At 42.6% G+C, this 27,554-nt stretch overlaps 24 non-coding genes across 24 annotated transcripts; all 24 read right to left on the bottom strand.

The window, feature by feature from the left end:
• Nucleotides 1–972: 972 nt before the first annotated feature.
• Nucleotides 973–1,091, bottom strand: LOC148336229 (5S ribosomal RNA). Its single transcript, XR_015843648.1, has one exon. It is a non-coding gene; the product is annotated as a 5S ribosomal RNA (ribosomal RNA).
• A 1,009-nt stretch (nt 1,092–2,100) lies between these two features.
• On the bottom strand, nt 2,101–2,219 carry LOC148336228 (5S ribosomal RNA). The gene has a single exon (XR_015843647.1). It is a non-coding gene; the product is annotated as a 5S ribosomal RNA (ribosomal RNA).
• Nucleotides 2,220–3,228: 1,009 nt separating this feature from the next.
• LOC148336227 (5S ribosomal RNA) lies at nt 3,229–3,347 on the bottom strand. The gene has a single exon (XR_015843646.1). It is a non-coding gene; the product is annotated as a 5S ribosomal RNA (ribosomal RNA).
• Nucleotides 3,348–4,356: 1,009 nt separating this feature from the next.
• LOC148336226 (5S ribosomal RNA) lies at nt 4,357–4,475 on the bottom strand. The gene has a single exon (XR_015843645.1). It is a non-coding gene; the product is annotated as a 5S ribosomal RNA (ribosomal RNA).
• Nucleotides 4,476–5,484: 1,009 nt separating this feature from the next.
• LOC148336225 (5S ribosomal RNA) lies at nt 5,485–5,603 on the bottom strand. The gene has a single exon (XR_015843643.1). It is a non-coding gene; the product is annotated as a 5S ribosomal RNA (ribosomal RNA).
• A 1,009-nt stretch (nt 5,604–6,612) lies between these two features.
• LOC148336224 (5S ribosomal RNA) lies at nt 6,613–6,731 on the bottom strand. The gene has a single exon (XR_015843642.1). It is a non-coding gene; the product is annotated as a 5S ribosomal RNA (ribosomal RNA).
• A 1,009-nt stretch (nt 6,732–7,740) lies between these two features.
• LOC148336223 (5S ribosomal RNA) lies at nt 7,741–7,859 on the bottom strand. Its single transcript, XR_015843641.1, has one exon. It is a non-coding gene; the product is annotated as a 5S ribosomal RNA (ribosomal RNA).
• A 1,009-nt stretch (nt 7,860–8,868) lies between these two features.
• On the bottom strand, nt 8,869–8,987 carry LOC148336222 (5S ribosomal RNA). The gene has a single exon (XR_015843640.1). It is a non-coding gene; the product is annotated as a 5S ribosomal RNA (ribosomal RNA).
• A 1,009-nt stretch (nt 8,988–9,996) lies between these two features.
• On the bottom strand, nt 9,997–10,115 carry LOC148336221 (5S ribosomal RNA). Its single transcript, XR_015843639.1, has one exon. It is a non-coding gene; the product is annotated as a 5S ribosomal RNA (ribosomal RNA).
• Nucleotides 10,116–11,124: 1,009 nt separating this feature from the next.
• On the bottom strand, nt 11,125–11,243 carry LOC148336220 (5S ribosomal RNA). Its single transcript, XR_015843638.1, has one exon. It is a non-coding gene; the product is annotated as a 5S ribosomal RNA (ribosomal RNA).
• A 1,009-nt stretch (nt 11,244–12,252) lies between these two features.
• Nucleotides 12,253–12,371, bottom strand: LOC148336219 (5S ribosomal RNA). Its single transcript, XR_015843637.1, has one exon. It is a non-coding gene; the product is annotated as a 5S ribosomal RNA (ribosomal RNA).
• A 1,009-nt stretch (nt 12,372–13,380) lies between these two features.
• LOC148336218 (5S ribosomal RNA) lies at nt 13,381–13,499 on the bottom strand. The gene has a single exon (XR_015843636.1). It is a non-coding gene; the product is annotated as a 5S ribosomal RNA (ribosomal RNA).
• A 1,009-nt stretch (nt 13,500–14,508) lies between these two features.
• Nucleotides 14,509–14,627, bottom strand: LOC148336217 (5S ribosomal RNA). Its single transcript, XR_015843635.1, has one exon. It is a non-coding gene; the product is annotated as a 5S ribosomal RNA (ribosomal RNA).
• A 1,009-nt stretch (nt 14,628–15,636) lies between these two features.
• On the bottom strand, nt 15,637–15,755 carry LOC148336216 (5S ribosomal RNA). The gene has a single exon (XR_015843634.1). It is a non-coding gene; the product is annotated as a 5S ribosomal RNA (ribosomal RNA).
• A 1,009-nt stretch (nt 15,756–16,764) lies between these two features.
• On the bottom strand, nt 16,765–16,883 carry LOC148336215 (5S ribosomal RNA). The gene has a single exon (XR_015843632.1). It is a non-coding gene; the product is annotated as a 5S ribosomal RNA (ribosomal RNA).
• Nucleotides 16,884–17,892: 1,009 nt separating this feature from the next.
• Nucleotides 17,893–18,011, bottom strand: LOC148336214 (5S ribosomal RNA). Its single transcript, XR_015843631.1, has one exon. It is a non-coding gene; the product is annotated as a 5S ribosomal RNA (ribosomal RNA).
• Nucleotides 18,012–19,020: 1,009 nt separating this feature from the next.
• Nucleotides 19,021–19,139, bottom strand: LOC148336213 (5S ribosomal RNA). The gene has a single exon (XR_015843630.1). It is a non-coding gene; the product is annotated as a 5S ribosomal RNA (ribosomal RNA).
• A 1,009-nt stretch (nt 19,140–20,148) lies between these two features.
• On the bottom strand, nt 20,149–20,267 carry LOC148336212 (5S ribosomal RNA). Its single transcript, XR_015843629.1, has one exon. It is a non-coding gene; the product is annotated as a 5S ribosomal RNA (ribosomal RNA).
• A 1,009-nt stretch (nt 20,268–21,276) lies between these two features.
• Nucleotides 21,277–21,395, bottom strand: LOC148336211 (5S ribosomal RNA). Its single transcript, XR_015843628.1, has one exon. It is a non-coding gene; the product is annotated as a 5S ribosomal RNA (ribosomal RNA).
• Nucleotides 21,396–22,404: 1,009 nt separating this feature from the next.
• Nucleotides 22,405–22,523, bottom strand: LOC148336210 (5S ribosomal RNA). The gene has a single exon (XR_015843627.1). It is a non-coding gene; the product is annotated as a 5S ribosomal RNA (ribosomal RNA).
• Nucleotides 22,524–23,532: 1,009 nt separating this feature from the next.
• On the bottom strand, nt 23,533–23,651 carry LOC148336209 (5S ribosomal RNA). Its single transcript, XR_015843626.1, has one exon. It is a non-coding gene; the product is annotated as a 5S ribosomal RNA (ribosomal RNA).
• Nucleotides 23,652–24,660: 1,009 nt separating this feature from the next.
• Nucleotides 24,661–24,779, bottom strand: LOC148336208 (5S ribosomal RNA). The gene has a single exon (XR_015843435.1). It is a non-coding gene; the product is annotated as a 5S ribosomal RNA (ribosomal RNA).
• Nucleotides 24,780–25,788: 1,009 nt separating this feature from the next.
• LOC148336207 (5S ribosomal RNA) lies at nt 25,789–25,907 on the bottom strand. The gene has a single exon (XR_015843625.1). It is a non-coding gene; the product is annotated as a 5S ribosomal RNA (ribosomal RNA).
• Nucleotides 25,908–26,916: 1,009 nt separating this feature from the next.
• Nucleotides 26,917–27,035, bottom strand: LOC148336206 (5S ribosomal RNA). Its single transcript, XR_015843532.1, has one exon. It is a non-coding gene; the product is annotated as a 5S ribosomal RNA (ribosomal RNA).
• Nucleotides 27,036–27,554: the final 519 nt, after the last annotated feature.

Genomic DNA, 27,554 nt, shown 5'->3' with positions numbered 1-27,554 from the left:
GTCTTTATTGTGGCAAATACTTCAATCCAAAAATACGTAACAAGAATCTGAAACTATAACCACAGTCACAAATGTGTCACAACAATCTACAATGCATGATTGAAGTCACAGATATATGACAAATATCAGCAAATGTGTACAATGATTTGTTGGCACATACACTTGGTTAAATGCGGACAAAAATCCGTAGATGGGCGACCTGTAAAAACGGGACCTTTTGATTGGCTGTGTTCTTACAGGTGACGTTTGCTACAGTCCTGCCGCGGACGACTCGCAAATGCGTGTGCTGATTTGCAAATGCGTGTCAGGAGACGTGTGTGGCTCCGTAGCTACACATTCGGACCACATGGGGGCACTAATATTATACCAGCCCCGTACCACCAATATATACACCAATAACTTGGGGGGGCGTTCACTGCTATCCACCCATGGTCATGTACCATTTATTTGACATTATTTAAATTAAATTGGAATAAATGGAAGAATAAAGTGGAACTAATAAAATAAGAACCAATGATATAACCAGTGAAGCTAAAAAAAATGAATGAAGCTTCTCCACACCTGCTAATTGCCACATTAACTATACTTCCCTTTATTGCATTCAGTAAACACCATTTTTTAAAATTGATTCATTAACTTTTTATTTAGTAAACACTCACTGCACCAACCCAACCGGACTGCATCGGGTCATATGTCTGCTACACCTGTAGACTCCGAGGGTACCCTTTTGGTCAATGTGTGGCTCCGGAGCCACAGTCAAGTCTCCAGACACGCATTTGCAAATTGCCACACGCATTTGCGAGTCGTCCACGGCGAGACTGTAGCAACACCCAAAGGCAGAGGACGCCGAATGTTGGCATTTTGTGCTCTCAGCCTGTCAGGCGAATATGTGGAAATTTATAAAAAAGCAGCTCGCATACTTGCTTACATTTGTCAAAGTTATTTTTATTTATTTATTTTTTGCGGTGCAAAAGCTTACAGCACCTGGTATTCCCAGGCGGTCTCCCATCCAAGTACTAACCAGGCCCGACCCTGCTTAGCTTCCGAGATCGGACGAGATCGGGCGTTCTCAGGGTAGTATGGCCGTAAGCGAGAATTCCCTCCAACATTTTGCATTTTATACATGTGGTCTTTATTGTGGCAAATACTTCAATCCAAAAATACGTAACTAGAATCTGAAACTATAACCACAGTCACAAATGTGTCACAACAATCTACAATGCATGATTGAAGTCACAGATATATGACAAATATCAGCAAATGTGTACAATGATTTGTTGGCACATACACATGGTTAAATGCGGACAAAAATCCGTAGATGGGCGACCTGTAAAAACGGGACCTTTTGATTGGCTGTGTTCTTACAGGTGACGTTTGCTACAGTCCTGCCGCGGACGACTCGCAAATGCGTGTGCTGATTTGCAAATGCGTGTCAGGAGACGTGTGTGGCTCCGTAGCTACACATTCGGACCACATGGGGGCACTAATATTATACCAGCCCCGTACCACCAATATATACACCAATAACTTGGGGGGGCGTTCACTGATATCCACCCATGGTCATGTACCATTTATTTGACATTATTTAAATTAAATTGGAATAAATGGAAGAATAAAGTGGAACTAATAAAATAAGAACCAATGATATAACCAGTGAAGCTAAAAAAAATGAATGAAGCTTCTCCACACCTGCTAATTGCGACATTAACTATACTTCCCTTTATTGCATTCAGTAAACACCATTTTTTAAAATTGATTCATTAACTTTTTATTTAGTAAACACTCACTGCACCAACCCAACCGGACTGCATCGGGTCATATGTCTGCTACACCTGTAGACTCCGAGGGTACCCTTTTGGTCAATGTGTGGCTCCGGAGCCACAGTCAAGTCTCCAGACACGCATTTGCAAATTGCCACACGCATTTGCGAGTCGTCCACGGCGAGACTGTAGCAACACCCAAAGGCAGAGGACGCTGAATGTTGGCATTTTGTGCTCTCAGCCTGTCAGGCGAATATGTGGAAATTTATAAAAAAGCAGCTCGCATACTTGCTTACATTTGTCAAAGTTATTTTTATTTATTTATTTTTTGCGGTGCAAAAGCTTACAGCACCTGGTATTCCCAGGCGGTCTCCCATCCAAGTACTAACCAGGCCCGACCCTGCTTAGCTTCCGAGATCGGACGAGATCGGGCGTTCTCAGGGTAGTATGGCCGTAAGCGAGAATTCCCTCCAAAATTTTGCATTTTATACATGTGGTCTTTATTGTGGCAAATACTTCAATCCAAAAATACGTAACTAGAATCTGAAACTATAACCACAGTCACAAATGTGTCACAACAATCTACAATGCATGATTGAAGTCACAGATATATGACAAATATCAGCAAATGTGTACAATGATTTGTTGGCACATACACATGGTTAAATGCGGACAAAAATCCGTAGATGGGCGACCTGTAAAAACGGGACCTTTTGATTGGCTGTGTTCTTACAGGTGACGTTTGCTACAGTCCTGCCGCGGACGACTCGCAAATGCGTGTGCTGATTTGCAAATGCGTGTCAGGAGACGTGTGTGGCTCCGTAGCTACACATTCGGACCACATGGGGGCACTAATATTATACCAGCCCCGTACCACCAATATATACACCAATAACTTGGGGGGGCGTTCACTGCTATCCACCCATGGTCATGTACCATTTATTTGACATTATTTAAATTAAATTGGAATAAATGGAAGAATAAAGTGGAACTAATAAAATAAGAACCAATGATATAACCAGTGAAGCTAAAAAAAATGAATGAAGCTTCTCCACACCTGCTAATTGCGACATTAACTATACTTCCCTTTATTGCATTCAGTAAACACCATTTTTTAAAATTGATTCATTAACTTTTTATTTAGTAAACACTCACTGCACCAACCCAACCGGACTGCATCGGGTCATATGTCTGCTACACCTGTAGACTCCGAGGGTACCCTTTTGGTCAATGTGTGGCTCCGGAGCCACAGTCAAGTCTCCAGACACGCATTTGCAAATTGCCACACGCATTTGCGAGTCGTCCACGGCGAGACTGTAGCAACACCCAAAGGCAGAGGACGCTGAATGTTGGCATTTTGTGCTCTCAGCCTGTCAGGCGAATATGTGGAAATTTATAAAAAAGCAGCTCGCATACTTGCTTACATTTGTCAAAGTTATTTTTATTTATTTATTTTTTGCGGTGCAAAAGCTTACAGCACCTGGTATTCCCAGGCGGTCTCCCATCCAAGTACTAACCAGGCCCGACCCTGCTTAGCTTCCGAGATCGGACGAGATCGGGCGTTCTCAGGGTAGTATGGCCGTAAGCGAGAATTCCCTCCAAAATTTTGCATTTTATACATGTGGTCTTTATTGTGGCAAATACTTCAATCCAAAAATACGTAACAAGAATCTGAAACTATAACCACAGTCACATATGTGTCACAACAATCTACAATGCATGATTGAAGTCACAGATATATGACAAATATCAGCAAATGTGTACAATGATTTGTTGGCACATACACATGGTTAAATGCGGACAAAAATCCGTAGATGGGCGACCTGTAAAAACGGGACCTTTTGATTGGCTGTGTTCTTACAGGTGACGTTTGCTACAGTCCTGCCGCGGACGACTCGCAAATGCGTGTGCTGATTTGCAAATGCGTGTCAGGAGACGTGTGTGGCTCCGTAGCTACACATTCGGACCACATGGGGGCACTAATATTATACCAGCCCCGTACCACCAATATATACACCAATAACTTGGGGGGGCGTTCACTGCTATCCACCCATGGTCATGTACCATTTATTTGACATTATTTAAATTAAATTGGAATAAATGGAAGAATAAAGTGGAACTAATAAAATAAGAACCAATGATATAACCAGTGAAGCTAAAAAAAATGAATGAAGCTTCTCCACACCTGCTAATTGCGACATTAACTATACTTCCCTTTATTGCATTCAGTAACCACCATTTTTTAAAATTGATTCATTAACTTTTTATTTAGTAAACACTCACTGCACCAACCCAACCGGACTGCATCGGGTCATATGTCTGCTACACCTGTAGACTCCGAGGGTACCATTTTGGTCAATGTGTGGCTCCGGAGCCACAGTCAAGTCTCCAGACACGCATTTGCAAATTGCCACACGCATTTGCGAGTCGTCCACGGCGAGACTGTAGCAACACCCAAAGGCAGAGGACGCTGAATGTTGGCATTTTGTGCTCTCAGCCTGTCAGGCGAATATGTGGAAATTTATAAAAAAGCAGCTCGCATACTTGCTTACATTTGTCAAAGTTATTTTTATTTATTTATTTTTTGCGGTGCAAAAGCTTACAGCACCTGGTATTCCCAGGCGGTCTCCCATCCAAGTACTAACCAGGCCCGACCCTGCTTAGCTTCCGAGATCGGACGAGATCGGGCGTTCTCAGGGTAGTATGGCCGTAAGCGAGAATTCCCTCCAAAATTTTGCATTTTATACATGTGGTCTTTATTGTGGCAAATACTTCAATCCAAAAATACGTAACTAGAATCTGAAACTATAACCACAGTCACAAATGTGTCACAACAATCTACAATGCATGATTGAAGTCACAGATATATGACAAATATCAGCAAATGTGTACAATGATTTGTTGGCACATACACATGGTTAAATGCGGACAAAAATCCGTAGATGGGCGACCTGTAAAAACGGGACCTTTTGATTGGCTGTGTTCTTACAGGTGACGTTTGCTACAGTCCTGCCGCGGACGACTCGCAAATGCGTGTGCTGATTTGCAAATGCGTGTCAGGAGACGTGTGTGGCTCCGTAGCTACACATTCGGACCACATGGGGGCACTAATATTATACCAGCCCCGTACCACCAATATATACACCAATAACTTGGGGGGGCGTTCACTGCTATCCACCCATGGTCATGTACCATTTATTTGACATTATTTAAATTAAATTGGAATAAATGGAAGAATAAAGTGGAACTAATAAAATAAGAACCAATGATATAACCAGTGAAGCTAAAAAAAATGAATGAAGCTTCTCCACACCTGCTAATTGCGACATTAACTATACTTCCCTTTATTGCATTCAGTAAACACCATTTTTTAAAATTGATTCATTAACTTTTTATTTAGTAAACACTCACTGCACCAACCCAACCGGACTGCATCGGGTCATATGTCTGCTACACCTGTAGACTCCGAGGGTACCCTTTTGGTCAATGTGTGGCTCCGGAGCCACAGTCAAGTCTCCAGACACGCATTTGCAAATTGCCACACGCATTTGCGAGTCGTCCACGGCGAGACTGTAGCAACACCCAAAGGCAGAGGACGCTGAATGTTGGCATTTTGTGCTCTCAGCCTGTCAGGCGAATATGTGGAAATTTATAAAAAAGCAGCTCGCATACTTGCTTACATTTGTCAAAGTTATTTTTATTTATTTATTTTTTGCGGTGCAAAAGCTTACAGCACCTGGTATTCCCAGGCGGTCTCCCATCCAAGTACTAACCAGGCCCGACCCTGCTTAGCTTCCGAGATCGGACGAGATCGGGCGTTCTCAGGGTAGTATGGCCGTAAGCGAGAATTCCCTCCAAAATTTTGCATTTTATACATGTGGTCTTTATTGTGGCAAATACTTCAATCCAAAAATACGTAACAAGAATCTGAAACTATAACCACAGTCACAAATGTGTCACAACAATCTACAATGCATGATTGAAGTCACAGATATATGACAAATATCAGCAAATGTGTACAATGATTTGTTGGCACATACACTTGGTTAAATGCGGACAAAAATCCGTAGATGGGCGACCTGTAAAAACGGGACCTTTTGATTGGCTGTATTCTTACAGGTGACGTTTGCTACAGTCCTGCCGCGGACGACTCGCAAATGCGTGTGCTGATTTGCAAATGCGTGTCAGGAGACGTGTGTGGCTCCGTAGCTACACATTCGGACCACATGGGGGCACTAATATTATACCAGCCCCGTACCACCAATATATACACCAATAACTTGGGGGGGCGTTCACTGCTATCCACCCATGGTCATGTACCATTTATTTGACATTATTTAAATTAAATTGGAATAAATGGAAGAATAAAGTGGAACTAATAAAATAAGAACCAATGATATAACCAGTGAAGCTAAAAAAAATGAATGAAGCTTCTCCACACCTGCTAATTGCCACATTAACTATACTTCCCTTTATTGCATTCAGTAAACACCATTTTTTAAAATTGATTCATTAACTTTTTATTTAGTAAACACTCACTGCACCAACCCAACCGGACTGCATCGGGTCATATGTCTGCTACACCTGTAGACTCCGAGGGTACCCTTTTGGTCAATGTGTGGCTCCGGAGCCACAGTCAAGTCTCCAGACACGCATTTGCAAATTGCCACACGCATTTGCGAGTCGTCCACGGCGAGACTGTAGCAACACCCAAAGGCAGAGGACGCCGAATGTTGGCATTTTGTGCTCTCAGCCTGTCAGGCGAATATGTGGAAATTTATAAAAAAGCAGCTCGCATACTTGCTTACATTTGTCAAAGTTATTTTTATTTATTTATTTTTTGCGGTGCAAAAGCTTACAGCACCTGGTATTCCCAGGCGGTCTCCCATCCAAGTACTAACCAGGCCCGACCCTGCTTAGCTTCCGAGATCGGACGAGATCGGGCGTTCTCAGGGTAGTATGGCCGTAAGCGAGAATTCCCTCCAACATTTTGCATTTTATACATGTGGTCTTTATTGTGGCAAATACTTCAATCCAAAAATACGTAACAAGAATCTGAAACTATAACCACAGTCACAAATGTGTCACAACAATCTACAATGCATGATTGAAGTCACAGATATATGACAAATATCAGCAAATGTGTACAATGATTTGTTGGCACATACACATGGTTAAATGCGGACAAAAATCCGTAGATGGGCGACCTGTAAAAACGGGACCTTTTGATTGGCTGTGTTCTTACAGGTGACGTTTGCTACAGTCCTGCCGCGGACGACTCGCAAATGCGTGTGCTGATTTGCAAATGCGTGTCAGGAGACGTGTGTGGCTCCGTAGCTACACATTCGGACCACATGGGGGCACTAATATTATACCAGCCCCGTACCACCAATATATACACCAATAACTTGGGGGGGCGTTCACTGATATCCACCCATGGTCATGTACCATTTATTTGACATTATTTAAATTAAATTGGAATAAATGGAAGAATAAAGTGGAACTAATAAAATAAGAACCAATGATATAACCAGTGAAGCTAAAAAAAATGAATGAAGCTTCTCCACACCTGCTAATTGCCACATTAACTATACTTCCCTTTATTGCATTCAGTAAACACCATTTTTTAAAATTGATTCATTAACTTTTTATTTAGTAAACACTCACTGCACCAACCCAACCGGACTGCATCGGGTCATATGTCTGCTACACCTGTAGACTCCGAGGGTACCCTTTTGGTCAATGTGTGGCTCCGGAGCCACAGTCAAGTCTCCAGACACGCATTTGCAAATTGCCACACGCATTTGCGAGTCGTCCACGGCGAGACTGTAGCAACACCCAAAGGCAGAGGACGCTGAATGTTGGCATTTTGTGCTCTCAGCCTGTCAGGCGAATATGTGGAAATTTATAAAAAAGCAGCTCGCATACTTGCTTACATTTGTCAAAGTTATTTTTATTTATTTATTTTTTGCGGTGCAAAAGCTTACAGCACCTGGTATTCCCAGGCGGTCTCCCATCCAAGTACTAACCAGGCCCGACCCTGCTTAGCTTCCGAGATCGGACGAGATCGGGCGTTCTCAGGGTAGTATGGCCGTAAGCGAGAATTCCCTCCAAAATTTTGCATTTTATACATGTGGTCTTTATTGTGGCAAATACTTCAATCCAAAAATACGTAACAAGAATCTGAAACTATAACCACAGTCACAAATGTGTCACAACAATCTACAATGCATGATTGAAGTCACAGATATATGACAAATATCAGCAAATGTGTACAATGATTTGTTGGCACATACACATGGTTAAATGCGGACAAAAATCCGTAGATGGGCGACCTGTAAAAACGGGACCTTTTGATTGGCTGTGTTCTTACAGGTGACGTTTGCTACAGTCCTGCCGCGGACGACTCGCAAATGCGTGTGCTGATTTGCAAATGCGTGTCAGGAGACGTGTGTGGCTCCGTAGCTACACATTCGGACCACATGGGGGCACTAATATTATACCAGCCCCGTACCACCAATATATACACCAATAACTTGGGGGGGCGTTCACTGCTATCCACCCATGGTCATGTACCATTTATTTGACATTATTTAAATTAAATTGGAATAAATGGAAGAATAAAGTGGAACTAATAAAATAAGAACCAATGATATAACCAGTGAAGCTAAAAAAAATGAATGAAGCTTCTCCACACCTGCTAATTGCGACATTAACTATACTTCCCTTTATTGCATTCAGTAAACACCATTTTTTAAAATTGATTCATTAACTTTTTATTTAGTAAACACTCACTGCACCAACCCAACCGGACTGCATCGGGTCATATGTCTGCTACACCTGTAGACTCCGAGGGTACCCTTTTGGTCAATGTGTGGCTCCGGAGCCACAGTCAAGTCTCCAGACACGCATTTGCAAATTGCCACACGCATTTGCGAGTCGTCCACGGCGAGACTGTAGCAACACCCAAAGGCAGAGGACGCTGAATGTTGGCATTTTGTGCTCTCAGCCTGTCAGGCGAATATGTGGAAATTTATAAAAAAGCAGCTCGCATACTTGCTTACATTTGTCAAAGTTATTTTTATTTATTTATTTTTTGCGGTGCAAAAGCTTACAGCACCTGGTATTCCCAGGCGGTCTCCCATCCAAGTACTAACCAGGCCCGACCCTGCTTAGCTTCCGAGATCGGACGAGATCGGGCGTTCTCAGGGTAGTATGGCCGTAAGCGAGAATTCCCTCCAAAATTTTGCATTTTATACATGTGGTCTTTATTGTGGCAAATACTTCAATCCAAAAATACGTAACTAGAATCTGAAACTATAACCACAGTCACAAATGTGTCACAACAATCTACAATGCATGATTGAAGTCACAGATATATGACAAATATCAGCAAATGTGTACAATGATTTGTTGGCACATACACATGGTTAAATGCGGACAAAAATCCGTAGATGGGCGACCTGTAAAAACGGGACCTTTTGATTGGCTGTGTTCTTACAGGTGACGTTTGCTACAGTCCTGCCGCGGACGACTCGCAAATGCGTGTGCTGATTTGCAAATGCGTGTCAGGAGACGTGTGTGGCTCCGTAGCTACACATTCGGACCACATGGGGGCACTAATATTATACCAGCCCCGTACCACCAATATATACACCAATAACTTGGGGGGGCGTTCACTGCTATCCACCCATGGTCATGTACCATTTATTTGACATTATTTAAATTAAATTGGAATAAATGGAAGAATAAAGTGGAACTAATAAAATAAGAACCAATGATATAACCAGTGAAGCTAAAAAAAATGAATGAAGCTTCTCCACACCTGCTAATTGCGACATTAACTATACTTCCCTTTATTGCATTCAGTAAACACCATTTTTTAAAATTGATTCATTAACTTTTTATTTAGTAAACACTCACTGCACCAACCCAACCGGACTGCATCGGGTCATATGTCTGCTACACCTGTAGACTCCGAGGGTACCCTTTTGGTCAATGTGTGGCTCCGGAGCCACAGTCAAGTCTCCAGACACGCATTTGCAAATTGCCACACGCATTTGCGAGTCGTCCACGGCGAGACTGTAGCAACACCCAAAGGCAGAGGACGCTGAATGTTGGCATTTTGTGCTCTCAGCCTGTCAGGCGAATATGTGGAAATTTATAAAAAAGCAGCTCGCATACTTGCTTACATTTGTCAAAGTTATTTTTATTTATTTATTTTTTGCGGTGCAAAAGCTTACAGCACCTGGTATTCCCAGGCGGTCTCCCATCCAAGTACTAACCAGGCCCGACCCTGCTTAGCTTCCGAGATCGGACGAGATCGGGCGTTCTCAGGGTAGTATGGCCGTAAGCGAGAATTCCCTCCAAAATTTTGCATTTTATACATGTGGTCTTTATTGTGGCAAATACTTCAATCCAAAAATACGTAACAAGAATCTGAAACTATAACCACAGTCACAAATGTGTCACAACAATCTACAATGCATGATTGAAGTCACAGATATATGACAAATATCAGCAAATGTGTACAATGATTTGTTGGCACATACACATGGTTAAATGCGGACAAAAATCCGTAGATGGGCGACCTGTAAAAACGGGACCTTTTGATTGGCTGTGTTCTTACAGGTGACGTTTGCTACAGTCCTGCCGCGGACGACTCGCAAATGCGTGTGCTGATTTGCAAATGCGTGTCAGGAGACGTGTGTGGCTCCGTAGCTACACATTCGGACCACATGGGGGCACTAATATTATACCAGCCCCGTACCACCAATATATACACCAATAACTTGGGGGGGCGTTCACTGCTATCCACCCATGGTCATGTACCATTTATTTGACATTATTTAAATTAAATTGGAATAAATGGAAGAATAAAGTGGAACTAATAAAATAAGAACCAATGATATAACCAGTGAAGCTAAAAAAAATGAATGAAGCTTCTCCACACCTGCTAATTGCGACATTAACTATACTTCCCTTTATTGCATTCAGTAAACACCATTTTTTAAAATTGATTCATTAACTTTTTATTTAGTAAACACTCACTGCACCAACCCAACCGGACTGCATCGGGTCATATGTCTGCTACACCTGTAGACTCCGAGGGTACCCTTTTGGTCAATGTGTGGCTCCGGAGCCACAGTCAAGTCTCCAGACACGCATTTGCAAATTGCCACACGCATTTGCGAGTCGTCCACGGCGAGACTGTAGCAACACCCAAAGGCAGAGGACGCTGAATGTTGGCATTTTGTGCTCTCAGCCTGTCAGGCGAATATGTGGAAATTTATAAAAAAGCAGCTCGCATACTTGCTTACATTTGTCAAAGTTATTTTTATTTATTTATTTTTTGCGGTGCAAAAGCTTACAGCACCTGGTATTCCCAGGCGGTCTCCCATCCAAGTACTAACCAGGCCCGACCCTGCTTAGCTTCCGAGATCGGACGAGATCGGGCGTTCTCAGGGTAGTATGGCCGTAAGCGAGAATTCCCTCCAAAATTTTGCATTTTATACATGTGGTCTTTATTGTGGCAAATACTTCAATCCAAAAATACGTAACTAGAATCTGAAACTATAACCACAGTCACAAATGTGTCACAACAATCTACAATGCATGATTGAAGTCACAGATATATGACAAATATCAGCAAATGTGTACAATGATTTGTTGGCACATACACATGGTTAAATGCGGACAAAAATCCGTAGATGGGCGACCTGTAAAAACGGGACCTTTTGATTGGCTGTGTTCTTACAGGTGACGTTTGCTACAGTCCTGCCGCGGACGACTCGCAAATGCGTGTGCTGATTTGCAAATGCGTGTCAGGAGACGTGTGTGGCTCCGTAGCTACACATTCGGACCACATGGGGGCACTAATATTATACCAGCCCCGTACCACCAATATATACACCAATAACTTGGGGGGGCGTTCACTGCTATCCACCCATGGTCATGTACCATTTATTTGACATTATTTAAATTAAATTGGAATAAATGGAAGAATAAAGTGGAACTAATAAAATAAGAACCAATGATATAACCAGTGAAGCTAAAAAAAATGAATGAAGCTTCTCCACACCTGCTAATTGCGACATTAACTATACTTCCCTTTATTGCATTCAGTAAACACCATTTTTTAAAATTGATTCATTAACTTTTTATTTAGTAAACACTCACTGCACCAACCCAACCGGACTGCATCGGGTCATATGTCTGCTACACCTGTAGACTCCGAGGGTACCCTTTTGGTCAATGTGTGGCTCCGGAGCCACAGTCAAGTCTCCAGACACGCATTTGCAAATTGCCACACGCATTTGCGAGTCGTCCACGGCGAGACTGTAGCAACACCCAAAGGCAGAGGACGCTGAATGTTGGCATTTTGTGCTCTCAGCCTGTCAGGCGAATATGTGGAAATTTATAAAAAAGCAGCTCGCATACTTGCTTACATTTGTCAAAGTTATTTTTATTTATTTATTTTTTGCGGTGCAAAAGCTTACAGCACCTGGTATTCCCAGGCGGTCTCCCATCCAAGTACTAACCAGGCCCGACCCTGCTTAGCTTCCGAGATCGGACGAGATCGGGCGTTCTCAGGGTAGTATGGCCGTAAGCGAGAATTCCCTCCAAAATTTTGCATTTTATACATGTGGTCTTTATTGTGGCAAATACTTCAATCCAAAAATACGTAACTAGAATCTGAAACTATAACCACAGTCACAAATGTGTCACAACAATCTACAATGCATGATTGAAGTCACAGATATATGACAAATATCAGCAAATGTGTACAATGATTTGTTGGCACATACACATGGTTAAATGCGGACAAAAATCCGTAGATGGGCGACCTGTAAAAACGGGACCTTTTGATTGGCTGTGTTCTTACAGGTGACGTTTGCTACAGTCCTGCCGCGGACGACTCGCAAATGCGTGTGCTGATTTGCAAATGCGTGTCAGGAGACCTGTGTGGCTCCGTAGCTACACATTCGGACCACATGGGGGCACTAATATTATACCAGCCCCGTACCACCAATATATACACCAATAACTTGGGGGGGCGTTCACTGCTATCCACCCATGGTCATGTACCATTTATTTGACATTATTTAAATTAAATTGGAATAAATGGAAGAATAAAGTGGAACTAATAAAATAAGAACCAATGATATAACCAGTGAAGCTAAAAAAAATGAATGAAGCTTCTCCACACCTGCTAATTGCCACATTAACTATACTTCCCTTTATTGCATTCAGTAAACACCATTTTTTAAAATTGATTCATTAACTTTTTATTTAGTAAACACTCACTGCACCAACCCAACCGGACTGCATCGGGTCATATGTCTGCTACACCTGTAGACTCCGAGGGTACCCTTTTGGTCAATGTGTGGCTCCGGAGCCACAGTCAAGTCTCCAGACACGCATTTGCAAATTGCCACACGCATTTGCGAGTCGTCCACGGCGAGACTGTAGCAACACCCAAAGGCAGAGGACGCTGAATGTTGGCATTTTGTGCTCTCAGCCTGTCAGGCGAATATGTGGAAATTTATAAAAAAGCAGCTCGCATACTTGCTTACATTTGTCAAAGTTATTTTTATTTATTTATTTTTTGCGGTGCAAAAGCTTACAGCACCTGGTATTCCCAGGCGGTCTCCCATCCAAGTACTAACCAGGCCCGACCCTGCTTAGCTTCCGAGATCGGACGAGATCGGGCGTTCTCAGGGTAGTATGGCCGTAAGCGAGAATTCCCTCCAAAATTTTGCATTTTATACATGTGGTCTTTATTGTGGCAAATACTTCAATCCAAAAATACGTAACTAGAATCTGAAACTATAACCACAGTCACAAATGTGTCACAACAATCTACAATGCATGATTGAAGTCACAGATATATGACAAATATCAGCAAATGTGTACAATGATTTGTTGGCACATACACATGGTTAAATGCGGACAAAAATCCGTAGATGGGCGACCTGTAAAAACGGGACCTTTTGATTGGCTGTGTTCTTACAGGTGACGTTTGCTACAGTCCTGCCGCGGACGACTCGCAAATGCGTGTGCTGATTTGCAAATGCGTGTCAGGAGACGTGTGTGGCTCCGTAGCTACACATTCGGACCACATGGGGGCACTAATATTATACCAGCCCCGTACCACCAATATATACACCAATAACTTGGGGGGGCGTTCACTGCTATCCACCCATGGTCATGTACCATTTATTTGACATTATTTAAATTAAATTGGAATAAATGGAAGAATAAAGTGGAACTAATAAAATAAGAACCAATGATATAACCAGTGAAGCTAAAAAAAATGAATGAAGCTTCTCCACACCTGCTAATTGCGACATTAACTATACTTCCCTTTATTGCATTCAGTAAACACCATTTTTTAAAATTGATTCATTAACTTTTTATTTAGTAAACACTCACTGCACCAACCCAACCGGACTGCATCGGGTCATATGTCTGCTACACCTGTAGACTCCGAGGGTACCCTTTTGGTCAATGTGTGGCTCCGGAGCCACAGTCAAGTCTCCAGACACGCATTTGCAAATTGCCACACGCATTTGCGAGTCGTCCACGGCGAGACTGTAGCAACACCCAAAGGCAGAGGACGCTGAATGTTGGCATTTTGTGCTCTCAGCCTGTCAGGCGAATATGTGGAAATTTATAAAAAAGCAGCTCGCATACTTGCTTACATTTGTCAAAGTTATTTTTATTTATTTATTTTTTGCGGTGCAAAAGCTTACAGCACCTGGTATTCCCAGGCGGTCTCCCATCCAAGTACTAACCAGGCCCGACCCTGCTTAGCTTCCGAGATCGGACGAGATCGGGCGTTCTCAGGGTAGTATGGCCGTAAGCGAGAATTCCCTCCAAAATTTTGCATTTTATACATGTGGTCTTTATTGTGGCAAATACTTCAATCCAAAAATACGTAACTAGAATCTGAAACTATAACCACAGTCACAAATGTGTCACAACAATCTACAATGCATGATTGAAGTCACAGATATATGACAAATATCAGCAAATGTGTACAATGATTTGTTGGCACATACACATGGTTAAATGCGGACAAAAATCCGTAGATGGGCGACCTGTAAAAACGGGACCTTTTGATTGGCTGTGTTCTTACAGGTGACGTTTGCTACAGTCCTGCCGCGGACGACTCGCAAATGCGTGTGCTGATTTGCAAATGCGTGTCAGGAGACGTGTGTGGCTCCGTAGCTACACATTCGGACCACATGGGGGCACTAATATTATACCAGCCCCGTACCACCAATATATACACCAATAACTTGGGGGGGCGTTCACTGCTATCCACCCATGGTCATGTACCATTTATTTGACATTATTTAAATTAAATTGGAATAAATGGAAGAATAAAGTGGAACTAATAAAATAAGAACCAATGATATAACCAGTGAAGCTAAAAAAAATGAATGAAGCTTCTCCACACCTGCTAATTGCGACATTAACTATACTTCCCTTTATTGCATTCAGTAAACACCATTTTTTAAAATTGATTCATTAACTTTTTATTTAGTAAACACTCACTGCACCAACCCAACCGGACTGCATCGGGTCATATGTCTGCTACACCTGTAGACTCCGAGGGTACCCTTTTGGTCAATGTGTGGCTCCGGAGCCACAGTCAAGTCTCCAGACACGCATTTGCAAATTGCCACACGCATTTGCGAGTCGTCCACGGCGAGACTGTAGCAACACCCAAAGGCAGAGGACGCTGAATGTTGGCATTTTGTGCTCTCAGCCTGTCAGGCGAATATGTGGAAATTTATAAAAAAGCAGCTCGCATACTTGCTTACATTTGTCAAAGTTATTTTTATTTATTTATTTTTTGCGGTGCAAAAGCTTACAGCACCTGGTATTCCCAGGCGGTCTCCCATCCAAGTACTAACCAGGCCCGACCCTGCTTAGCTTCCGAGATCGGACGAGATCGGGCGTTCTCAGGGTAGTATGGCCGTAAGCGAGAATTCCCTCCAAAATTTTGCATTTTATACATGTGGTCTTTATTGTGGCAAATACTTCAATCCAAAAATACGTAACAAGAATCTGAAACTATAACCACAGTCACAAATGTGTCACAACAATCTACAATGCATGATTGAAGTCACAGATATATGACAAATATCAGCAAATGTGTACAATGATTTGTTGGCACATACACTTGGTTAAATGCGGACAAAAATCCGTAGATGGGCGACCTGTAAAAACGGGACCTTTTGATTGGCTGTGTTCTTACAGGTGACGTTTGCTACAGTCCTGCCGCGGACGACTCGCAAATGCGTGTGCTGATTTGCAAATGCGTGTCAGGAGACGTGTGTGGCTCCGTAGCTACACATTCGGACCACATGGGGGCACTAATATTATACCAGCCCCGTACCACCAATATATACACCAATAACTTGGGGGGGCGTTCACTGCTATCCACCCATGGTCATGTACCATTTATTTGACATTATTTAAATTAAATTGGAATAAATGGAAGAATAAAGTGGAACTAATAAAATAAGAACCAATGATATAACCAGTGAAGCTAAAAAAAATGAATGAAGCTTCTCCACACCTGCTAATTGCCACATTAACTATACTTCCCTTTATTGCATTCAGTAAACACCATTTTTTAAAATTGATTCATTAACTTTTTATTTAGTAAACACTCACTGCACCAACCCAACCGGACTGCATCGGGTCATATGTCTGCTACACCTGTAGACTCCGAGGGTACCCTTTTGGTCAATGTGTGGCTCCGGAGCCACAGTCAAGTCTCCAGACACGCATTTGCAAATTGCCACACGCATTTGCGAGTCGTCCACGGCGAGACTGTAGCAACACCCAAAGGCAGAGGACGCCGAATGTTGGCATTTTGTGCTCTCAGCCTGTCAGGCGAATATGTGGAAATTTATAAAAAAGCAGCTCGCATACTTGCTTACATTTGTCAAAGTTATTTTTATTTATTTATTTTTTGCGGTGCAAAAGCTTACAGCACCTGGTATTCCCAGGCGGTCTCCCATCCAAGTACTAACCAGGCCCGACCCTGCTTAGCTTCCGAGATCGGACGAGATCGGGCGTTCTCAGGGTAGTATGGCCGTAAGCGAGAATTCCCTCCAACATTTTGCATTTTATACATGTGGTCTTTATTGTGGCAAATACTTCAATCCAAAAATACGTAACAAGAATCTGAAACTATAACCACAGTCACAAATGTGTCACAACAATCTACAATGCATGATTGAAGTCACAGATATATGACAAATATCAGCAAATGTGTACAATGATTTGTTGGCACATACACATGGTTAAATGCGGACAAAAATCCGTAGATGGGCGACCTGTAAAAACGGGACCTTTTGATTGGCTGTGTTCTTACAGGTGACGTTTGCTACAGTCCTGCCGCGGACGACTCGCAAATGCGTGTGCTGATTTGCAAATGCGTGTCAGGAGACGTGTGTGGCTCCGTAGCTACACATTCGGACCACATGGGGGCACTAATATTATACCAGCCCCGTACCACCAATATATACACCAATAACTTGGGGGGGCGTTCACTGATATCCACCCATGGTCATGTACCATTTATTTGACATTATTTAAATTAAATTGGAATAAATGGAAGGATAAAGTGGAACTAATAAAATAAGAACCAATGATATAACCAGTGAAGCTAAAAAAAATGAATGAAGCTTCTCCACACCTGCTAATTGCCACATTAACTATACTTCCCTTTATTGCATTCAGTAAACACCATTTTTTAAAATTGATTCATTAACTTTTTATTTAGTAAACACTCACTGCACCAACCCAACCGGACTGCATCGGGTCATATGTCTGCTACACCTGTAGACTCCGAGGGTACCCTTTTGGTCAATGTGTGGCTCCGGAGCCACAGTCAAGTCTCCAGACACGCATTTGCAAATTGCCACACGCATTTGCGAGTCGTCCACGGCGAGACTGTAGCAACACCCAAAGGCAGAGGACGCTGAATGTTGGCATTTTGTGCTCTCAGCCTGTCAGGCGAATATGTGGAAATTTATAAAAAAGCAGCTCGCATACTTGCTTACATTTGTCAAAGTTATTTTTATTTATTTATTTTTTGCGGTGCAAAAGCTTACAGCACCTGGTATTCCCAGGCGGTCTCCCATCCAAGTACTAACCAGGCCCGACCCTGCTTAGCTTCCGAGATCGGACGAGATCGGGCGTTCTCAGGGTAGTATGGCCGTAAGCGAGAATTCCCTCCAAAATTTTGCATTTTATACATGTGGTCTTTATTGTGGCAAATACTTCAATCCAAAAATACGTAACAAGAATCTGAAACTATAACCACAGTCACAAATGTGTCACAACAATCTACAATGCATGATTGAAGTCACAGATATATGACAAATATCAGCAAATGTGTACAATGATTTGTTGGCACATACACATGGTTAAATGCGGACAAAAATCCGTAGATGGGCGACCTGTAAAAACGGGACCTTTTGATTGGCTGTGTTCTTACAGGTGACGTTTGCTACAGTCCTGCCGCGGACGACTCGCAAATGCGTGTGCTGATTTGCAAATGCGTGTCAGGAGACGTGTGTGGCTCCGTAGCTACACATTCGGACCACATGGGGGCACTAATATTATACCAGCCCCGTACCACCAATATATACACCAATAACTTGGGGGGGCGTTCACTGCTATCCACCCATGGTCATGTACCATTTATTTGACATTATTTAAATTAAATTGGAATAAATGGAAGAATAAAGTGGAACTAATAAAATAAGAACCAATGATATAACCAGTGAAGCTAAAAAAAATGAATGAAGCTTCTCCACACCTGCTAATTGCGACATTAACTATACTTCCCTTTATTGCATTCAGTAAACACCATTTTTTAAAATTGATTCATTAACTTTTTATTTAGTAAACACTCACTGCACCAACCCAACCGGACTGCATCGGGTCATATGTCTGCTACACCTGTAGACTCCGAGGGTACCCTTTTGGTCAATGTGTGGCTCCGGAGCCACAGTCAAGTCTCCAGACACGCATTTGCAAATTGCCACACGCATTTGCGAGTCGTCCACGGCGAGACTGTAGCAACACCCAAAGGCAGAGGACGCTGAATGTTGGCATTTTGTGCTCTCAGCCTGTCAGGCGAATATGTGGAAATTTATAAAAAAGCAGCTCGCATACTTGCTTACATTTGTCAAAGTTATTTTTATTTATTTATTTTTTGCGGTGCAAAAGCTTACAGCACCTGGTATTCCCAGGCGGTCTCCCATCCAAGTACTAACCAGGCCCGACCCTGCTTAGCTTCCGAGATCGGACGAGATCGGGCGTTCTCAGGGTAGTATGGCCGTAAGCGAGAATTCCCTCCAAAATTTTGCATTTTATACATGTGGTCTTTATTGTGGCAAATACTTCAATCCAAAAATACGTAACTAGAATCTGAAACTATAACCACAGTCACAAATGTGTCACAACAATCTACAATGCATGATTGAAGTCACAGATATATGACAAATATCAGCAAATGTGTACAATGATTTGTTGGCACATACACATGGTTAAATGCGGACAAAAATCCGTAGATGGGCGACCTGTAAAAACGGGACCTTTTGATTGGCTGTGTTCTTACAGGTGACGTTTGCTACAGTCCTGCCGCGGACGACTCGCAAATGCGTGTGCTGATTTGCAAATGCGTGTCAGGAGACCTGTGTGGCTCCGTAGCTACACATTCGGACCACATGGGGGCACTAATATTATACCAGCCCCGTACCACCAATATATACACCAATAACTTGGGGGGGCGTTCACTGCTATCCACCCATGGTCATGTACCATTTATTTGACATTATTTAAATTAAATTGGAATAAATGGAAGAATAAAGTGGAACTAATAAAATAAGAACCAATGATATAACCAGTGAAGCTAAAAAAAATGAATGAAGCTTCTCCACACCTGCTAATTGCCACATTAACTATACTTCCCTTTATTGCATTCAGTAAACACCATTTTTTAAAATTGATTCATTAACTTTTTATTTAGTAAACACTCACTGCACCAACCCAACCGGACTGCATCGGGTCATATGTCTGCTACACCTGTAGACTCCGAGGGTACCCTTTTGGTCAATGTGTGGCTCCGGAGCCACAGTCAAGTCTCCAGACACGCATTTGCAAATTGCCACACGCATTTGCGAGTCGTCCACGGCGAGACTGTAGCAACACCCAAAGGCAGAGGACGCTGAATGTTGGCATTTTGTGCTCTCAGCCTGTCAGGCGAATATGTGGAAATTTATAAAAAAGCAGCTCGCATACTTGCTTACATTTGTCAAAGTTATTTTTATTTATTTATTTTTTGCGGTGCAAAAGCTTACAGCACCTGGTATTCCCAGGCGGTCTCCCATCCAAGTACTAACCAGGCCCGACCCTGCTTAGCTTCCGAGATCGGACGAGATCGGGCGTTCTCAGGGTAGTATGGCCGTAAGCGAGAATTCCCTCCAAAATTTTGCATTTTATACATGTGGTCTTTATTGTGGCAAATACTTCAATCCAAAAATACGTAACTAGAATCTGAAACTATAACCACAGTCACAAATGTGTCACAACAATCTACAATGCATGATTGAAGTCACAGATATATGACAAATATCAGCAAATGTGTACAATGATTTGTTGGCACATACACATGGTTAAATGCGGACAAAAATCCGTAGATGGGCGACCTGTAAAAACGGGACCTTTTGATTGGCTGTGTTCTTACAGGTGACGTTTGCTACAGTCCTGCCGCGGACGACTCGCAAATGCGTGTGCTGATTTGCAAATGCGTGTCAGGAGACGTGTGTGGCTCCGTAGCTACACATTCGGACCACATGGGGGCACTAATATTATACCAGCCCCGTACCACCAATATATACACCAATAACTTGGGGGGGCGTTCACTGCTATCCACCCATGGTCATGTACCATTTATTTGACATTATTTAAATTAAATTGGAATAAATGGAAGAATAAAGTGGAACTAATAAAATAAGAACCAATGATATAACCAGTGAAGCTAAAAAAAATGAATGAAGCTTCTCCACACCTGCTAATTGCGACATTAACTATACTTCCCTTTATTGCATTCAGTAAACACCATTTTTTAAAATTGATTCATTAACTTTTTATTTAGTAAACACTCACTGCACCAACCCAACCGGACTGCATCGGGTCATATGTCTGCTACACCTGTAGACTCCGAGGGTACCCTTTTGGTCAATGTGTGGCTCCGGAGCCACAGTCAAGTCTCCAGACACGCATTTGCAAATTGCCACACGCATTTGCGAGTCGTCCACGGCGAGACTGTAGCAACACCCAAAGGCAGAGGACGCTGAATGTTGGCATTTTGTGCTCTCAGCCTGTCAGGCGAATATGTGGAAATTTATAAAAAAGCAGCTCGCATACTTGCTTACATTTGTCAAAGTTATTTTTATTTATTTATTTTTTGCGGTGCAAAAGCTTACAGCACCTGGTATTCCCAGGCGGTCTCCCATCCAAGTACTAACCAGGCCCGACCCTGCTTAGCTTCCGAGATCGGACGAGATCGGGCGTTCTCAGGGTAGTATGGCCGTAAGCGAGAATTCCCTCCAAAATTTTGCATTTTATACATGTGGTCTTTATTGTGGCAAATACTTCAATCCAAAAATACGTAACTAGAATCTGAAACTATAACCACAGTCACAAATGTGTCACAACAATCTACAATGCATGATTGAAGTCACAGATATATGACAAATATCAGCAAATGTGTACAATGATTTGTTGGCACATACACATGGTTAAATGCGGACAAAAATCCGTAGATGGGCGACCTGTAAAAACGGGACCTTTTGATTGGCTGTGTTCTTACAGGTGACGTTTGCTACAGTCCTGCCGCGGACGACTCGCAAATGCGTGTGCTGATTTGCAAATGCGTGTCAGGAGACGTGTGTGGCTCCGTAGCTACACATTCGGACCACATGGGGGCACTAATATTATACCAGCCCCGTACCACCAATATATACACCAATAACTTGGGGGGGCGTTCACTGCTATCCACCCATGGTCATGTACCATTTATTTGACATTATTTAAATTAAATTGGAATAAATGGAAGAATAAAGTGGAACTAATAAAATAAGAACCAATGATATAACCAGTGAAGCTAAAAAAAATGAATGAAGCTTCTCCACACCTGCTAATTGCGACATTAACTATACTTCCCTTTATTGCATTCAGTAAACACCATTTTTTAAAATTGATTCATTAACTTTTTATTTAGTAAACACTCACTGCACCAACCCAACCGGACTGCATCGGGTCATATGTCTGCTACACCTGTAGACTCCGAGGGTACCCTTTTGGTCAATGTGTGGCTCCGGAGCCACAGTCAAGTCTCCAGACACGCATTTGCAAATTGCCACACGCATTTGCGAGTCGTCCACGGCGAGACTGTAGCAACACCCAAAGGCAGAGGACGCTGAATGTTGGCATTTTGTGCTCTCAGCCTGTCAGGCGAATATGTGGAAATTTATAAAAAAGCAGCTCGCATACTTGCTTACATTTGTCAAAGTTATTTTTATTTATTTATTTTTTGCGGTGCAAAAGCTTACAGCACCTGGTATTCCCAGGCGGTCTCCCATCCAAGTACTAACCAGGCCCGACCCTGCTTAGCTTCCGAGATCGGACGAGATCGGGCGTTCTCAGGGTAGTATGGCCGTAAGCGAGAATTCCCTCCAAAATTTTGCATTTTATACATGTGGTCTTTATTGTGGCAAATACTTCAATCCAAAAATACGTAACAAGAATCTGAAACTATAACCACAGTCACAAATGTGTCACAACAATCTACAATGCATGATTGAAGTCACAGATATATGACAAATATCAGCAAATGTGTACAATGATTTGTTGGCACATACACTTGGTTAAATGCGGACAAAAATCCGTAGATGGGCGACCTGTAAAAACGGGACCTTTTGATTGGCTGTGTTCTTACAGGTGACGTTTGCTACAGTCCTGCCGCGGACGACTCGCAAATGCGTGTGCTGATTTGCAAATGCGTGTCAGGAGACGTGTGTGGCTCCGTAGCTACACATTCGGACCACATGGGGGCACTAATATTATACCAGCCCCGTACCACCAATATATACACCAATAACTTGGGGGGGCGTTCACTGCTATCCACCCATGGTCATGTACCATTTATTTGACATTATTTAAATTAAATTGGAATAAATGGAAGAATAAAGTGGAACTAATAAAATAAGAACCAATGATATAACCAGTGAAGCTAAAAAAAATGAATGAAGCTTCTCCACACCTGCTAATTGCCACATTAACTATACTTCCCTTTATTGCATTCAGTAAACACCATTTTTTAAAATTGATTCATTAACTTTTTATTTAGTAAACACTCACTGCACCAACCCAACCGGACTGCATCGGGTCATATGTCTGCTACACCTGTAGACTCCGAGGGTACCCTTTTGGTCAATGTGTGGCTCCGGAGCCACAGTCAAGTCTCCAGACACGCATTTGCAAATTGCCACACGCATTTGCGAGTCGTCCACGGCGAGACTGTAGCAACACCCAAAGGCAGAGGACGCCGAATGTTGGCATTTTGTGCTCTCAGCCTGTCAGGCGAATATGTGGAAATTTATAAAAAAGCAGCTCGCATACTTGCTTACATTTGTCAAAGTTATTTTTATTTATTTATTTTTTGCGGTGCAAAAGCTTACAGCACCTGGTATTCCCAGGCGGTCTCCCATCCAAGTACTAACCAGGCCCGACCCTGCTTAGCTTCCGAGATCGGACGAGATCGGGCGTTCTCAGGGTAGTATGGCCGTAAGCGAGAATTCCCTCCAACATTTTGCATTTTATACATGTGGTCTTTATTGTGGCAAATACTTCAATCCAAAAATACGTAACAAGAATCTGAAACTATAACCACAGTCACAAATGTGTCACAACAATCTACAATGCATGATTGAAGTCACAGATATATGACAAATATCAGCAAATGTGTACAATGATTTGTTGGCACATACACATGGTTAAATGCGGACAAAAATCCGTAGATGGGCGACCTGTAAAAACGGGACCTTTTGATTGGCTGTGTTCTTACAGGTGACGTTTGCTACAGTCCTGCCGCGGACGACTCGCAAATGCGTGTGCTGATTTGCAAATGCGTGTCAGGAGACGTGTGTGGCTCCGTAGCTACACATTCGGACCACATGGGGGCACTAATATTATACCAGCCCCGTACCACCAATATATACACCAATAACTTGGGGGGGCGTTCACTGATATCCACCCATGGTCATGTACCATTTATTTGACATTATTTAAATTAAATTGGAATAAATGGAAGGATAAAGTGGAACTAATAAAATAAGAACCAATGATATAACCAGTGAAGCTAAAAAAAATGAATGAAGCTTCTCCACACCTGCTAATTGCCACATTAACTATACTTCCCTTTATTGCATTCAGTAAACACCATTTTTTAAAATTGATTCATTAACTTTTTATTTAGTAAACACTCACTGCACCAACCCAACCGGACTGCATCGGGTCATATGTCTGCTACACCTGTAGACTCCGAGGGTACCCTTTTGGTCAATGTGTGGCTCCGGAGCCACAGTCAAGTCTCCAGACACGCATTTGCAAATTGCCACACGCATTTGCGAGTCGTCCACGGCGAGACTGTAGCAACACCCAAAGGCAGAGGACGCTGAATGTTGGCATTTTGTGCTCTCAGCCTGTCAGGCGAATATGTGGAAATTTATAAAAAAGCAGCTCGCATACTTGCTTACATTTGTCAAAGTTATTTTTATTTATTTATTTTTTGCGGTGCAAAAGCTTACAGCACCTGGTATTCCCAGGCGGTCTCCCATCCAAGTACTAACCAGGCCCGACCCTACTTAGCTTCCGAGATCGGACGAGATCGGGCGTTCTCAGGGTAGTATGGCCGTAAGCGAGAATTCCCTCCAAAATTTTGCATTTTATACATGTGGTCTTTATTGTGGCAAATACTTCAATCCAAAAATACGTAACAAGAATCTGAAACTATAACCACAGTCACAAATGTGTCACAACAATCTACAATGCATGATTGAAGTCACAGATATATGACAAATATCAGCAAATGTGTACAATGATTTGTTGGCACATACACTTGGTTAAATGCGGACAAAAATCCGTAGATGGGCGACCTGTAAAAACGGGACCTTTTGATTGGCTGTGTTCTTACAGGTGACGTTTGCTACAGTCCTGCCGCGGACGACTCGCAAATGCGTGTGCTGATTTGCAAATGCGTGTCAGGAGACGTGTGTGGCTCCGTAGCTACACATTCGGACCACATGGGGGCACTAATATTATACCAGCCCCGTACCACCAATATATACACCAATAACTTGGGGGGGCGTTCACTGCTATCCACCCATGGTCATGTACCATTTATTTGACATTATTTAAATTAAATTGGAATAAATGGAAGAATAAAGTGGAACTAATAAAATAAGAACCAATGATATAACCAGTGAAGCTAAAAAAAATGAATGAAGCTTCTCCACACCTGCTAATTGCCACATTAACTATACTTCCCTTTATTGCATTCAGTAAACACCATTTTTTAAAATTGATTCATTAACTTTTTATTTAGTAAACACTCACTGCACCAACCCAACCGGACTGCATCGGGTCATATGTCTGCTACACCTGTAGACTCCGAGGGTACCCTTTTGGTCAATGTGTGGCTCCGGAGCCACAGTCAAGTCTCCAGACACGCATTTGCAAATTGCCACACGCATTTGCGAGTCGTCCACGGCGAGACTGTAGCAACACCCAAAGGCAGAGGACGCCGAATGTTGGCATTTTGTGCTCTCAGCCTGTCAGGCGAATATGTGGAAATTTATAAAAAAGCAGCTCGCATACTTGCTTACATTTGTCAAAGTTATTTTTATTTATTTATTTTTTGCGGTGCAAAAGCTTACAGCACCTGGTATTCCCAGGCGGTCTCCCATCCAAGTACTAACCAGGCCCGACCCTGCTTAGCTTCCGAGATCGGACGAGATCGGGCGTTCTCAGGGTAGTATGGCCGTAAGCGAGAATTCCCTCCAACATTTTGCATTTTATACATGTGGTCTTTATTGTGGCAAATACTTCAATCCAAAAATACGTAACAAGAATCTGAAACTATAACCACAGTCACAAATGTGTCACAACAATCTACAATGCATGATTGAAGTCACAGATATATGACAAATATCAGCAAATGTGTACAATGATTTGTTGGCACATACACATGGTTAAATGCGGACAAAAATCCGTAGATGGGCGACCTGTAAAAACGGGACCTTTTGATTGGCTGTGTTCTTACAGGTGACGTTTGCTACAGTCCTGCCGCGGACGACTCGCAAATGCGTGTGCTGATTTGCAAATGCGTGTCAGGAGACGTGTGTGGCTCCGTAGCTACACATTCGGACCACATGGGGGCACTAATATTATACCAGCCCCGTACCACCAATATATACACCAATAACTTGGGGGGGCGTTCACTGATATCCACCCATGGTCATGTACCATTTATTTGACATTATTTAAATTAAATTGGAATAAATGGAAGGATAAAGTGGAACTAATAAAATAAGAACCAATGATATAACCAGTGAAGCTAAAAAAAATGAATGAAGCTTCTCCACACCTGCTAATTGCCACATTAACTATACTTCCCTTTATTGCATTCAGTAAACACCATTTTTTAAAATTGATTCATTAACTTTTTATTTAGTAAACACTCACTGCACCAACCCAACCGGACTGCATCGGGTCATATGTCTGCTACACCTGTAGACTCCGAGGGTACCCTTTTGGTCAATGTGTGGCTCCGGAGCCACAGTCAAGTCTCCAGACACGCATTTGCAAATTGCCACACGCATTTGCGAGTCGTCCACGGCGAGACTGTAGCAACACCCAAAGGCAGAGGACGCTGAATGTTGGCATTTTGTGCTCTCAGCCTGTCAGGCGAATATGTGGAAATTTATAAAAAAGCAGCTCGCATACTTGCTTACATTTGTCAAAGTTATTTTTATTTATTTATTTTTTGCGGTGCAAAAGCTTACAGCACCTGGTATTCCCAGGGGGTCTCCCATCCAAGTACTAACCAGGCCCGACCCTGCTTAGCTTCCGAGATCGGACGAGATCGGGCGTTCTCAGGGTAGTATGGCCGTAAGCGAGAATTCCCTCCAAAATTTTGCATTTTATACATGTGGTCTTTATTGTGGCAAATACTTCAATCCAAAAATACGTAACTAGAATCTGAAACTATAACCACAGTCACAAATGTGTCACAACAATCTACAATGCATGATTGAAGTCACAGATATATGACAAATATCAGCAAATGTGTACAATGATTTGTTGGCACATACACATGGTTAAATGCGGACAAAAATCCGTAGATGGGCGACCTGTAAAAACGGGACCTTTTGATTGGCTGTGTTCTTACAGGTGACGTTTGCTACAGTCCTGCCGCGGACGACTCGCAAATGCGTGTGCTGATTTGCAAATGCGTGTCAGGAGACGTGTGTGGCTCCGTAGCTACACATTCGGACCACATGGGGGCACTAATATTATACCAGCCCCGTACCACCAATATATACACCAATAACTTGGGGGGGCGTTCACTGCTATCCACCCATGGTCATGTACCATTTATTTGACATTATTTAAATTAAATTGGAATAAATGGAA

Source organism: Idiotropiscis lumnitzeri, chromosome 5 (assembly GCF_059441095.1).
Source record: "Idiotropiscis lumnitzeri isolate Australia: NSW breed Sydney's pygmy pipehorse chromosome 5, RoL_Ilum_1.0, whole genome shotgun sequence".
NCBI classification, from domain to species: Eukaryota; Metazoa; Chordata; class Actinopteri; order Syngnathiformes; family Syngnathidae; genus Idiotropiscis; species Idiotropiscis lumnitzeri.
Note: the sequence above shows the minus strand (reverse complement) of the source record. Positions and strands in the feature narration are given on the sequence as shown.